A 14,980-nucleotide genomic window follows, 5' to 3' on the forward strand; every position below is an offset into this window, starting at 1 on the left:
TCTCCTGCTTAGGAGATTTTTACTTTGGAACACCAGATACGTAATCTTCATTGAACAGAACTATCATGGTGGGCTGTGGAGATGTTATCTCTGAGATAAATAGTCCCTTACCAATTGAGGGCTCATTCATCAAATTAGTTCCCCATTCCTACTGGCAGCTGGTAACGATACTGTATGCCTTTGATGTGAAAGAACTATGACATAATGGTATTGTTGACACTGAAGCCCATAGTGCACCTCAGTACTACAAGTTATCTGCCATATATGATGAATAGGAGCAGAAACAGGATTTAGCACTCTGGGACCCGAAGACAAGTCAGGGAAGAAAAGCAGGTAATCATCATGACTCTCTAAGAGCTACTCAAGAGGAATGGGCGAAGCTACCTGATTGTGACTCTCCATTGGTCAGATCACAGACAAATCAGCAGTACTTCATGACTTATGTTATTGAATCATTTCTCCATATACTGGATTGAATCCTTACTGGGAAAGTTCTAGGACAGTATATTGCTTGCTGCTGTGAGACAGAAACAGAAATTCCCCACAAGTACAGGTTGTTAATCTGTGTCACTTAACAGAGCTGGGTCACCTAATTAAGAGTTGTATATAGAGCCCTTCAAAACTAGGGACTCCCACATGACTTTTCAGAAATAGTACAATTTTTTGGAGATACACAAAGGACTCAGCTACTTTCGAACTTTGCTACTTCACACAGAAATGCTTCTGTTTCAGGGACAGGCAGTCCCTGCAGTACCATCTGAGATGCAAACAGGAGTACATACAACTCTATAACCTTTAAACACTAAAAGAATAACTGGTCTCCTTTGTAAAATTTGTTTCTTCATTTTTTAGAGTGAGATCACATTAGAGCTTTCTCTACAATTCTGAGATGCCTGAGAATGTCTTTAGAAATATGTCTAGAAGTTCTGATCATTCAAAAAGTATGGGAAATCTTTTGGTTTTGGTAGTTTCATGTTAATATGTCTCCCCCAAAATCTGGTGTGAGGATTGCCGTTCCTGAATCCATCTGAAATCTGGTCTTTCTATTATGTTAGTCAGGTTCAGATGACAATTGTCCCAATTGCTGAAGACCAATCATCACTGGAAGATAAAATATTATTCTTTTCAGACACCCTCCACCTGTGAAAAAATACAAATAGCAAACCTGGACCCCATGAAAATGTATGGTAATATAGGAGACTAAAATAACACTTTCACATTGCAGATTCACAAGGAGAGAAATTTAAGTTCCCGCCAAAGAAAAAATGGGCCCAATCCTGCTCCTACTGATGTTAAATCAATTATTTGGACAAATTTAATAGTATGACATCTCTAAAGAATTTTCCTTAATGGCTTAATGTACAGCTCTTTTTGATACAAAATTTAACTCTTTACTTTTGCTTTTTATTTATCTATAATTGGTTTACACTGGAGGACCAATCCTGTATGTTTTCCTAATGCATATGTCTAAGAAGTCACTATGAGTTTCAGTGAGTGTCTAGGGCATTTGGCCCTATCTACCTCCTGGAAAAATGCTGAATTACCTAATCTGAAATAAATAGCTGAGCTGTTTGGCATATATCATCATTAATGTATTTATTTGGCATATATCATCACAGCCTTAAAATGTACATAGTGTGGGAGGATTAGATTTATGTTTTCATTCAAACAATGTTATTTTTATATATCTTCAGTTATGTAATGCTGAAAACCTTGCATTTGATTCCTCTTTTCAGAGGTATCTAGAGTCCCATTCATTCATTTGCAAAAAAAAAAAAAAGTTTCTTCTTGAAAATATAGTGTCACCAGTCTCCGGTGAGCCAAAAATGGAATAAACCAAGGCTCTGATTCAGGAAGTTACTTAAGATCATGCCTAATGATAAGTACGTGAGTGGTCCCATTGACTTGATATACTTATGTACCTTTCTGAATAGGGCCCTAAGGTCTTGATCATTCTAAGAGATACATGTATATAGATCCTTTCATCTGCTTGGAGACTCAGTGCCGTTAATTAAATGCTGTGTAGACCTAAAAATCCATCTACACAGATTCTTTTTCAGGATCAAGACTTAAAATTTTGGAGAATAGAAAATTCCAGCTGGAAAGCATGAGATTCTCAGGGGGAAAAGAGGCAAAATTAAAAAATAGTTCTAACTACTTAAAAATTATGTCAGTGAGTCTGAGAAAAACAAAGTCTCATTTATTTTGAGAAAAGATTAATCCAAAATGAGAGAACCTAAGTAAGGCCCTGTTTTTGTGAGAGAGTATGAAAAGAAGAAATCGAGAGGGGTCAGAGGACATATAATTAGGATTCATCTCCATTTCTACTGCAAAACATCCACCATGCAAAACCACAAAAATAATAAAAGCCTTTCTCTGGATCCCTTAGGGGAAAGTGGTCTCAGGGCTTGTCCACATGAGAACATTAGACTGGTTTAACCAAAAAACTGAGATTCAATCGGTTTAGTTTAACTGGTATTTTGTGGACATCTGTATTTCAGTTGAAGTGTGGCTTATTTCAGTTGAGTTTAAAGCCATTTAAGAAGAAATTTAAGTTACTACAAATTTAAGATAAACTGACTATGCCAGTCCTGCTCCCAGCCTGGTGACGGCTGGGAGAAGGCAGGGCCATAGTGAACTGCAGCTACTCTTTGTTTGCCACACTCTATAAGAATCCAAAGAAAGCATAGCTTAATCCCTCAGGTCTCTCTGATTTACATCAGAGGCCAGTACAGTCCCAGAATAAGGGAAAACAAAGGTGGCTTAAAGCCACTTTTACACACACACACACACACACACACACACACACACACACGTTCCTACTCCAGGTGCAGGAATGGAGTAACTGAGACTTATATCCAGAGAATGAACTCTATTGATTTCAGTAGGTACAGGATCATGCCCTTCATTTCTAATAATACTGAATTGTCACATTGGTGGACAATGGGAAACAGTATTGTTTTTGAGCTGGATGTTCTCCTTATCATGGCTGGAACATTTGCTTTAATCCCATTTGCTGCACTAGTGGGTGATAATTACATAATTCTTTACCCTGGAAGGCCATAATGTTACCTATCAGCTCTGTGTTCTTGGGGAACCAGGGAGCAGTACCCAGCCTGTCCGACTCATGAAAGACCTCCCTTGCCCCAAAACCAATCAGAAAAAAGATTTACAAAAAGCAATGAAAAGGCAGTGGGAGACACACCTAAACTTCTGGGACAAGGGAGACAGGATTAAGGAAACTCCCTTCGCCTCATTTGCATCGAAGATGGGACAGGGAGGCATCTCCATTAGCATACAGAATGGAGAACAGAGAGTCCAAGACAAGAACTCACGGAACTCTGGGGTCAGAAAAGTAGGGAACGCTACATGATGGGGGAATCTCTGCTCCAGATGTTAATAAACTCATGCCTGCACACACCCAGCTCCATAGTTAGCAGACCAATTCTAGTAATAAATGCTTTATTGGTATTCAAAATAGTGAAGCTCCCCAACTGCATTGTGAACTCCCTCCAAGGAACACGACCCATAGCCAGAAATGATGAGCTCCCATTGTCTAGCCTGAACAAAACAACTTTGGTATACTCCCTTGAACCATCAGTTTACCCATAAACAAATCTAGTGTTCTCCCTTGAACCATTGTTGTTTCCCTACAAAAACCCCTACTCATGCTCAAGTAAGTGTTCTGATGCCTGGATCCAAAATCTGCATCAGTTCCATGGGGACTTCATCTTATCCTGACTGATTGTGCTGGGGGCTCTGTCAGTCTCCAGCTCTCCGGACCCTCAGCTACCACCACCTCCTGAGACCCCCGATTGTTTCAAGATTCACATAGTGGTGAGAACCCATCTCTCTCTCTGTCTTTCTCTCTTGGTATAGCCTTCTGACCCTGACTTGTGTGATCAGTTATAGTTTTCTAAACCTGACTTTTATAATCAAATTTAAGTAAGATTTAATATTATAACTGTTTTGTTTGTTTGGCTCCCCTATGATTATTACCTGGCAATAAATAACTTTCATGGTTAAGCCGGTTGCTTCTCTCTCTCTCTCCTTCCCCCTCCCTGCCCTGTGGATGTTTTTTGGCTTCCCGTTTGCTCTGCAGCAATGCTCCTCATTCCTAAGCTAAAGATCCCTGCAGCACCCAAAAATCTGGTGGGATTTGCTCATCAAGTGGGTTACTACCAGAATGATTGTAACATGAAAGTGGGGAGAGGGACAAGCTGAACCTGTGGCATAGGAGGGTGGCAGCTTGGAAGTGCTGCTCGATCCAGTCTGCTCGGGCGTACTCTGTTCCGGTGTGGTGCCCATAGCATACGGGGGTGACAGCTTGGAGGTGCTGTTCGACCGCGCCTGCTGAATCCAAGGGCCTATGAGGGTGACACCTTGGAAATGCTGCTTGACCCCGCCTACTGAGTCCAGGGACATATAAGGGGTCAGCTTGGGAGTGCTGATTAACCCGGTCCTCTCAGATGCACTCTGTGAATGTGTTTGTGTGTCTGTGTCTGTGTTGTCCTGCACGATACTCCATTGGGAGGGAACTTGCAGCAGGGAGAAGCAGAGCTCCTTATAGAACACAAGTGACACAAGCAGTACATGGATAGAATTACAGAACATCCACCCCAAGAAGAGTAACCCTAATAAATGAGCAAACCCCCAAGTAACGGGCAAATCTGGTAACAATAAACAGGAGTGGATGAACACATTGTACTCTTTCCTATGAATTATTACTCTGGTTTATCTGAATTTTTTCCAGCTTTTGTGCTATTTCATTCTACCCTTGCCCACCTTCATCAAGCAAAGGCACAAGATTGCTGATCAAACTTAAATAACAAACCTGTACACGATTCTTTGCTTTTGTCAAAACAAATTGAAATATCTAGGCCTTATCCTTTCTTTCTCTCCTGGTTGAACCACCACTCTTATTAACTGTGTCAAGCAGCACAGACTATTACAAATTACAATGTGTCTGACGACTCAGAAAAACTAATGGTTAGAAGTCCTTATCCTTGTATTATTTTGTACAATATAGAATTATAAAAATAAACAATTTTATGCACAGAAGTGCCAGGCTCAGCCTATTTTCCCAGCAGACTACATAATTATAAAAAAGAACACAAAAATATGTAGCTACAGAACAATATTTGCTTGGTAGAAGCAGTTAATGGAGAAGGCCCCATACTGTTTAGGAGTCTAAGCTTTATTAAGCCAAAAATATAGAGAAAGAAAATCTAAATGTGTCAGATCTTTTCTTGCTCCTACAAAGGGCTCCTGTGTAACTACTTTTCATATGGGCTATTCTTTGGGGATGGAACAGTGTCTTCCTTTGTATTTGGAAAAGAGCTTAACTCATTAGGGTACTACAACAACATAAATAAAAGGTTCCCCTGTAAGGAGGAGAAACATGCACATACTGTCCCAAATAGTTTTGCCAATGAACTACATCCACTGAAGTTAGCGGAGTTACACTAGTGTAAAAAAGCAGAGATTAAGCTATTAGTCAGGGTGTTTGAAGAGGAGAAAGTAGGGGTAGATCTTCCACCCACGTAGAAGTATTTGAATCATAGAGGTGTCACGTTCTGGGATGAAACCCAGACCTGTGAAGAGTTGTCATCTCTTACCCATAACCCTGAGAGCCTCACAATGCCTTGCTACTGTGGCTCATTCCTTAGGATGCCCACAGCAAGCAATAAGCATGTACTCTATGTCTATGTATTGGGCATTCCCGATCCAATGGTTGGGGTCCTGGAGCCTACTTGCAATAATGCAGACTTCCACTGGTCTCCACCAGCCTTGGTCAGCAGATGGTAAGGTGATGCCACACTCTTCCTAACCCCAAATTTCCCCCAAAATATGTGTTCTGAAATGTCCATCCCAGTCTTGGAACAATCAGAGGAACGTTAAGGTCCGTTGATCCTCTAAAGATTCAATATTCAACAGTTTGTTACTTTATCTGGAGTTACCAAACAGTTCAGGTTAAACACAGCCCTGGATTGGTTTAGATTAAAAATAAAATAAGTTTATTTAATGAGAAAGAGAGATTTTAAGTGAGTATAAGGATTAAAGTCAGAAATGGTTACAAGAGAAATAAAGATAAAATGCTTTCTAGTAACTAGAACTTCACAAGCTACACTTGTTTCTAGGTCAAATCCTCACCATGTTTCTATCAAAATGGCTGATCAAACTCCTGTGTCAGGATCTATCCCCCAAAGTCCAAGGGCTAGAATCTTTGTCAGTGCTGTGTTTAAATGGAAAGGTGTATTTAGCCCAGTTAAGTTAATAACTTGTGATGTGTTTGTGTGTCTTTAGAGAAACGAGAACCATATTATTTCTCTAAACTGTCCAGGATAGGGCTGGACACTGAAGAGCACACAGTTTGGGGGAAAATCCGGACTGGGAGTGTATTCGGGTCATCTTACCAGTTGTAACTAAGGCTGGTAGAAGAAAGAATAGGACTGTAGACAGGCTTTCCCGATCAGCTCTGCTGAACCAGGGCTGTCTAAGCACACGGACACTCAAAGTGTGACTTGCATGCTTGTGGACTGGTTCTGAGCAATACAGTCTGGGATCTCCAGCAACAAAGCATTGTGAGGCACCCTGAGTTACAGAACAAGTGGTCACACAACGCACTGGTCTAGAATGCACCCCAAACCCCAACTGCACTTTCACAAGAGGGTACCTGTGTCCCATTTCACACACACACACGACACTGGCCTGAAGGCACTCATAATTTATTTGCTATGGTTGTTATTTACAAATAAAAAGATTTAACAATAAACTAGAAATATTAAATCAGGAAATAGAACCCACTAAACTTGCAGGTTTTAGGATTTTTTTTTAATTAAAATAAAAGGTTTGTATTCTGAAATTTCACACTTTGTTGCTCAAACATTACAATTTGGGGCAAACAAAATCAGAATAGTTGAAATCAGTTCAGCATGCAAATATCACAGAATGTGCCCAATTTCAGATTAAGAGCTAGATTCTGCCCTTTCTGAGATCTGCAGATCTGTGTGCTACCTGGACAGTGAAATTTCTGCTTAATTCCATTTTAATTTTCTTTTCCAAGTATATTGTTGTGTGAAGTTTCTATCGTAGGAAAACTGACACACTGTGCAATAAGATTTGTAGACTTATCTTAATCAGTTACTCAGCTGCTCACCAGGGTGACCTTTACGAGATTCCCCTGGCTCTTTGTGAGAGGCAGATGTCAGTAGCATTGGTTAACTATGCTATATGATTTTTCCTTGGAAGACATACAAGTTGCATAAACTGTTCTTCAGAGAGAATGTATCTTTTACTTAAGATCTCAACATTTTATTCTGGTCAAAGTCAGCAGCATATGTTGACAGTAGTTAGGTTTCCTTAGGTGCTGATGACTGTTCTGCCTTAGGTTTTATTTTTATCTTCTAATGAATTCTATCACTGAGCTCTGCAGTTTCGAAAACAATGTGGCTATTTGCCTTGAATACTTCCAAGAAAGTCTTATTTATAAACATTTCTGCATATTGAACATTTTACATCTATTAATAAAACCCTGTCGCCCTGATTCTGCAAAGCACTTAAGCATATGAACAGCTTTAAGCACATGCTTATCATTAAACACATGCCTAAATGCTCTTCTGAATCAGGGCCTATGTGAAGCAGATCTGAAACTTAATGAATATAAATTACAATACACCATAAGGAATGTAGCTTGTACCTGTACCAAAGTCCTCCAACCAGAAATGACAGTTTCTTTTAGGCAGCTACTTAAAATTAATTTAGAGGATGAGTTTATGAGAGACTTTATGAGTTTTATTTAATACAGAGAACTATAACTGAAAGAATAAAAAGTGAAATAAAGCAAGGTAAGTATCACAAAATACCCGCTGCTTTGAGCATCCTTACAGCCTTAGGCTGGTGCAAGATAAAGCAATCTCCCAATGTTGACACACTTACAAACTTGTGGATACTAAGAAGAGCAAAGATAGATGAAAACGTAAATGAAGATCACACAAAAGAATTTTTATTTAAACTCAGACTTCTCCCATTTGCTCATTCCTGGTGTTCCACCTAGGGATGGGTTTGACAACTTATTATGCACCTTTGTATATTCTACCCACATACATCTGGTACCGTATCTGATCAAGTCTCAGCCCACTATTTGTATTTGTCATTCTGGGAAACCAACGTTTGGGTTCCTGTTGTGTATATGTGGTATTCTGGTTGACTATAATTACATTTCTAACAGTTATCCCAATCATTTGCGTCAGTCCCATTCCCAATAGTTTTGGTACATGAATGTGGTTAGCTCTTATCGCAAAAAGTCCCTCTTCTGAGCATTTGTGAAATATGCCTCAGGTGTCATGTGACCAGGATTCATCACCGAATTTGGTCCACTGATTGGATGTTTAGCTTCCCAGGCTGACTACTGATGGGGAATGAGACCTGAACACTGATTCATGCCTCCCCATAAGCCCCTAAGATGTTACCGTCTGTTAATTTCTGGTTTTACCTATTTATCACATGATTGCTAAACTATCACAAGATGCATATGGCTAACTTCTAGGCCTCACTCTAAGCCCTTAACACTTAATGCTTAAGACCTATGGCCAAGCCTATTTTAATACATATATTTTGGTTCTTCTACTTGCTGTTACAGCTGTTACAGCTTCAATAACTTCCATTATTATTTTACTCAAAACTATAGCCCCTCCAAGATCAGGCCAGGGGTCAGTGGTCAAGACAAAAACGTGTGTTAGGGACTCCTCCTATGCGTAGCGAATAAGGAGCTGTTTCACTGCTTCATTTCTTACAAATCCAGAATTCAAATGCAAATCCCAGCACTCGCAGACACCTCATGGATTTATAGCTCCCTGGAGAATTTTACATCCAGAAATCAAAGAATGGTTTGCCCTGATCCATAATAGTAACTTTTAACCTCTGACACGTATAATGAGCCAATCCTGCTCATCTTGGGCATGTGGTATGTCCCTCTGTCTATGCACAAGAGCAAGCTGAGTGGGAGTTGGCTTAATGTTGGGACTAATCTTCACTTAAAAACTACTGCTGAACACTGATGACACTACAAAATGGAAATTGATGATACTGAATATAAGAGGTTTGTTATTATTAATTATTTTACTGCATTACAACAGCATGGCTCTCACTAAAGATAAAAGTATGCCACATTCTGTGCTTTTAGTGGCCACATCCCATCTGAATTATGACTTACCAGAGTTCAGCTGACATGACATCTAGAAAGTTACATGTGAGAGGCATGTCACTGCCACATGCCACAAAATACTGCAGTACCAAATGCAGATGCTCAGAGAGACTGGCCATCCCTAGAGCTGGCCCAGGAACCATGCTGTTGTGCTCTGCTTTCCTTGTGAATTCTCCCAGTCTGCATGCCTTGCAGGCTAGCTCCTCTCTCCTCTATAGGAGGACACAAACCCTTGCCCTTGAAGAGTGTTACACTAATAAAAATGATACCAACAGGATCTTATAAGAGGGACAAGGCAAATTGCCACGTTTATTGTAAATACAACAAAATATTCCTATATGCAATTTCCATATAGATCTATTCACACACACAGACATTCAAGCACAGGTTCTGCAAAAAGGTTGTTATAGTTACCAGCCTAGACATTGCTCGTGCCAAGTCACTGGCCAGGTGGCCTGGACGCTAGAGGGGAGCCGAGTCGTTGTCAGATGTGCATCCGATGCTCCTGGAGGGTGATCATAGAACCAGACTCAAAGAACACAGTCCCTGGACCCAATTTTTATAAGTCTCTGGTTCAGTACAAGTCTATGAAAGTTGCTTCATCATGCTGAATTTACAATTGAGATGACCATTAATCAGCTCAATCAGCAGGTGGTACATCCATGACGGCTCCATGATGGCTAGCTGTTATCTTCTTGTTCTTCCTTGATGCGTTTTGGGTGGATACCTGTTCGCCCTCCGGGGGTCATCCAGTTATCTCCACTTTGCATATTCTTCGGCCCATTGATACCAAGGTTGAAATTCTTAGGATTAAGCTGGCACCATTTACTAACCAATTATTTCCCTGCTTCAGGGTCTCAATTCTATGCACTCATCATTCATTCTTTTACTTAAGAACACAATCTATGATCTTGATTCATTTAACAAGTTTTATCTCACTATCTATTTTTCCCTCTTTGGATACCAAGATTTACATAGGCATGACAAGGGGCCCCCGCGTGGGGAGAGCATCAGGGTGTTGTTTTAAAGAACAGCATTGTTTTCTCAAAGTTCTTATCACTTTCCAGCACAGACTCTTTGTCCTGTACCGGCCTGAAATAATTAGCACTTTGGTCTTGCATTTGTTACAGAGTGAAATTCAACAGCATGAAACTGATGTTCATACCTTTCTACAATACTTATATACTCTTTTGTCTATCTTTATTTCCACTACTACATAATTATAATTCTATCATACTTATATAATTTTGAGAGCGACCCAACAAGAGAAGGATGTAATAAAGACTCCAAGGGGTGAACTTACAGAATTTCTGGGAATCTTTTCCTCTAGTTTTACTCCACACCCCACGTTTTTGACAAAAGTGGGAATTTATCCCATTTGATCTTGCTGAATGATCAAGCTGGCAACAGCCAACGGGACAAATGCCCACTTTTGCCGAAAAAGTTGGGACAGCTGAGACAGGGCTTAAGAAAAGGACTGTCCTGGCCAAAACTGGATGTATGATCACCCTATATACACGGCACTATATTTCAGGTACCACTTTCCTCTGTGACAGCCCTGTTCATTTTAAAGTCCTCTTTTTTAGAAACTTAAACTCACTCCATGACTGCCGTTAAAGAGTTCCAAACTGGATAGGGGATATCACTCAAGAACAAACACGATCATCTTTTTGCCACATCTGAAACACTAAGTAAAGCTTGTGATTTTATCTTTTTATCCCATATTCAGCTTATTCCCCTTATGTCAAGTGTCTTTTTTTTTTAGAGACATTTTTCATTAAACCTAATTTGCACTGAGGTCATGATTAGTGTTCTTCAGTATTACTAATTAAATAAAGCAAACTCCCTGTTTTGGACAAGAAGATCAGTGCATTATTTGTAGATAGCAAAGACAATCCATCATCCTAATGATTTAATAGTCTGTAGCATTTTAAATTTAAGTATTTTACCCTCTCTGAATGGCTTTTTTTGTAAGTCTCTTTCACTTTCTTTTAATTGTTCTCAGCAACCATTTATCTTCAAAATGTCTTGTGTGTTGTAGATACTTCTTTGTATGTAAAGTCATAGAAAAATCATATATAACTACATTTAAATAATTAATGTTGTGTCACAAAGTGACAAAAGTTGTGAAATTCAAAGCCAAAGTGGCCATCATTCTCACAGCTAGGCTAAAGGAGAAAAGCACAATGATGTAAGTGAAGGATGCTGTGTCAGCTATAACTTTGACTTTGTGGCTTTTGTCAATTTCTGTGACAACCACAATAGTGTTTTAAATTTAGCTTTTTATTTTCTGTATCAATTTCTTTGTTATGTTGAAAAAATCACGAGAAAATAATTTTCAGGCATGACAATAAAATTTTACCTATTGGCCTGATCCAAAACCTTGTTGAAATCTTTTTGTTGATTTTACTGGGCATTGGTTTAGATCTTATACACCAAAGAGGTTGGAAATGCTTCTTAGAAGTTACCCCAGAAACCCAAGTATCTATGGCCCAGATCACCCCCTTTCACAGTAAAACATATTGGAGAGGATTGGGTAGAAAAATTCTGTGACACTTTCATACAGCTTGTCCTTTAGGATGGCATTCTAGGAAAGCAGGGGGAGGTATTCCTCCCTGCAGAATGAGCCCCATGGCCCATACACAGATACCAGAGGAACTACACAAGGGCAAAGTCATTCAAAAGGAGAGCCTGCACTTCTTCACTGTATCCCCTCATGTTCCTTCTCCTTATTACTTTTCAGAGAACTCAGATGGATTCATGCTACCAGGGAATCCCACAGAGTTTGGCAGCTGCTGGGACCCTGTTAAATGGAATTCCGATTGTGGCTTGGCCTCTGCATGGTAATACAGTCATCAGGGGTTGGGAGCAGGTGAGGGATAATGCAATAGAGACCACCTTCAAGTCTGGCTCATGGAGGTATGATCTAGCCCCATGTAATTAAACAAAACAGCAAGATATTTACCCGAGGTGTGTGTGTATACACACACACACACACATACACAATAGCACTTGAAAGCACAGAAAGAGTATATAAATTAGAGCTGGTTGAATAAAACTTATTTGTAAATAAATTATTCAATGATTGAAGAAAAAATAGTCAAATAAAGAAATTGGAGTGCTGCATGGATAGTGGGGGATAAATTGGCTGGGACTTAATTGAAGAAAAAAATGTCAAAATTAGTCAGATATATTATTCTCAATGAATAATTCAGCCAGCTCTAGTATAAATAAATGGCAGGTCATTTAAAAGAGGTATGTAGATTCAGGTATTTGTGTTTATTCATTTGTATTTGTGTCTACTCGTGTTTATGCTTTTCATAGGCTTTTGTAATGCTTCATGGATCATTTGTGGGGATAAAATAATGAAAGATCTTGTTTTCTCATGGATATATCAGTTCTTCAATAATATAAATACAGTTAGAAGACCAGCTCTTATATTATTTTTGACTAGTAAATGGCTCCACATGGCAAAAGAGAAAAAAAATATACACACAAAAAAGAATATTGGAATGTGCAGGCCTGAAATGCACATTCCCGAATACTGGGCAAGCTGAATACATGTTGTTTGTAGTGAAAATTCTGGTAAACACTCATAAGAATAAGGTGTGGTTTGTGAAGTAAAGTGGTTCTTAAATGTTTTCATATATCCACTTTTTACTATGTACCACTAATATGAACATTTCAGACCACACTATTACTAGGTAAATTCATTTAAAAAGTCACAGCAGAAAGCCAGAGGTATTTTTCATGGCAAACCATTTTTTTGCACTTGAACTATATATATGTAGTGTTTGTATGTATGTATAATGGGGTTGGGACAGGGGTATTTTAAAATGGGACCCTATCTGACTATAGGTTATCTTGAGAGACAAGAAACAACCTGTCTCTCACCACTCCTGGCATTACCCAGAGGAACAGACTGGGTGTGGTTCCTCACCTGTGGGAAGAGGTGGGACACCAGTAATTCCAGGGGATTTCCTTCCCCCTGATCTACTCAGGGAGGCTACACCAGCAGGACCTTACCTACTGGGTCCTCAGAACACGCTAGGATTGCGTTTAAGGCTGTAATCCCATTATCCTCCCTCTTGAGACACATCACAGGTGCTCCTGAGACCCCAGGACTGAGCCTGAACACTGGAGATTACGGCAAGGGAGCTTCCAAATCACCTCACCCTCTTCTCATGGTACCACCTCCCCACTTGCTCCTCTTACCTGTGTCAGATCCATCGGTGAGCTGGAATGCTTCACACCCCACTTCCCCTCAGTTACTAGACAGATTCCCAGTAAGTTACATAGCCTCTAATGGTGTGGTAGCTCTACCTTGAAATAAGCTGCTAAACAGGGCACACACACAACACCAAATAAAATAAAATAGATGCATTGGTCTCAGGAACAGCCTACAAGTGGGAGGAAACTAGTTTGCAGGTTTCAAAGTACACTAAGCAGTGGAAAGCGTTTAAGATATACTAAAGCAGTCCTTACACTACTTCCTGTTCCCAAATACATACAAAAAACACACATACTCAACAGCAACAGCCTCATCTGTGATGTGGTGAAACTTGGCTCTTTGGATGGTGGCTCCAGAAATGGTGTGTGATGAGGATAATGGACTGGGAAAACCTCCCCAGTACCACCTGCAGTTACCCCACAGGAGTCACCACCTTTTCCCTGGACTTGGGCTGCTAGGAACTCAGGGCAGTATTGGGGTGGTTGCTTTGCTCCGACAGATTGTCCCCCTCCCTGCTGGTTCTTTCACCATTTTACAGTGGGTTCATGCTCCCCTCACTTACTCCCCTTGGCTTTGCTCCCTCGCTCTCTCTTAGACATGTTGCTGTGTCTTTGGGCAGCTCCTCACCAAGTCTCACCCTGCTCTTCTCCTCCTAGCTTCTGGCACCAGCTCCATCACCCAGCCTGGGGATGCTGTCCCTGTCACCCCTTTCCCCAGTACACATGGAGGCCGGGACCTGAGCTGGGGCTCGCTGACTGACCAAGCAGCCTGGTCAACCAGACTAACTTGGGGTGCTACTTCCTTCTCAAGGTCCTGGTCTGAAGATCTCTGATTGGCCAGGGGCCCTGTCAGTCCCAGGATTATGACTCCTCCTTGGACCTTCCCTTCTCTCCTGGTATAGTGAGACAGCCAACCAAAAAACCCCCCCAAAACCCACAATAAAGTTTTTGTAAGGGGGCAACCATTGGCTTTTTATATTGTATATATATATTGCCAATACACTAAGGCTTTTGGCTCTTTCCATTAACTGTTCTGGAATCACGTTCATAACTCCCATCGTACTAATAACAACAAATATGAATGTACACTCGAGAGCAGCCTATACCACTTCACAGCCAAAGTTTCAGCTGAAGATGAATTTTTGCTGCTTAATAGTAAATCTTGGGAAACGGTTTATAATTAAAGCACTGACACAACTACAAAAGCATAAACAGGACGGCTATACATGTTTCAGTAGCTGCAATGGCGGACTTAGTGCAGTGGGTTCTTTAGGGCAGTCAGGTTGTGGTGGCTGATGTGAGAGGGAATATTACGTTTAGGTCTGTTTATCAGTTGCCATTTTTATGTTATTATTAATATCCTTTCTACTGCAGTAAAAAGTGACAATAGCTTTATGTTCCATCATGGGGGGGGGGGGGGGGAGAAAGGGACAGTTTCGATTAGACTGAAACACATCCAACTTTTCAATAAAGAAACAAATTACTCTTGGCAGACCTTGACCTTGACTTGTGCAGTCACACCACAAAAGATCACTCAGTGGCACT

This window comes from Lepidochelys olivacea (genome assembly GCF_965140295.1).
Source record: "Lepidochelys olivacea isolate rLepOli2 genome assembly, chromosome: 2".
Taxonomy (NCBI): Eukaryota; Metazoa; Chordata; order Testudines; family Cheloniidae; genus Lepidochelys; species Lepidochelys olivacea.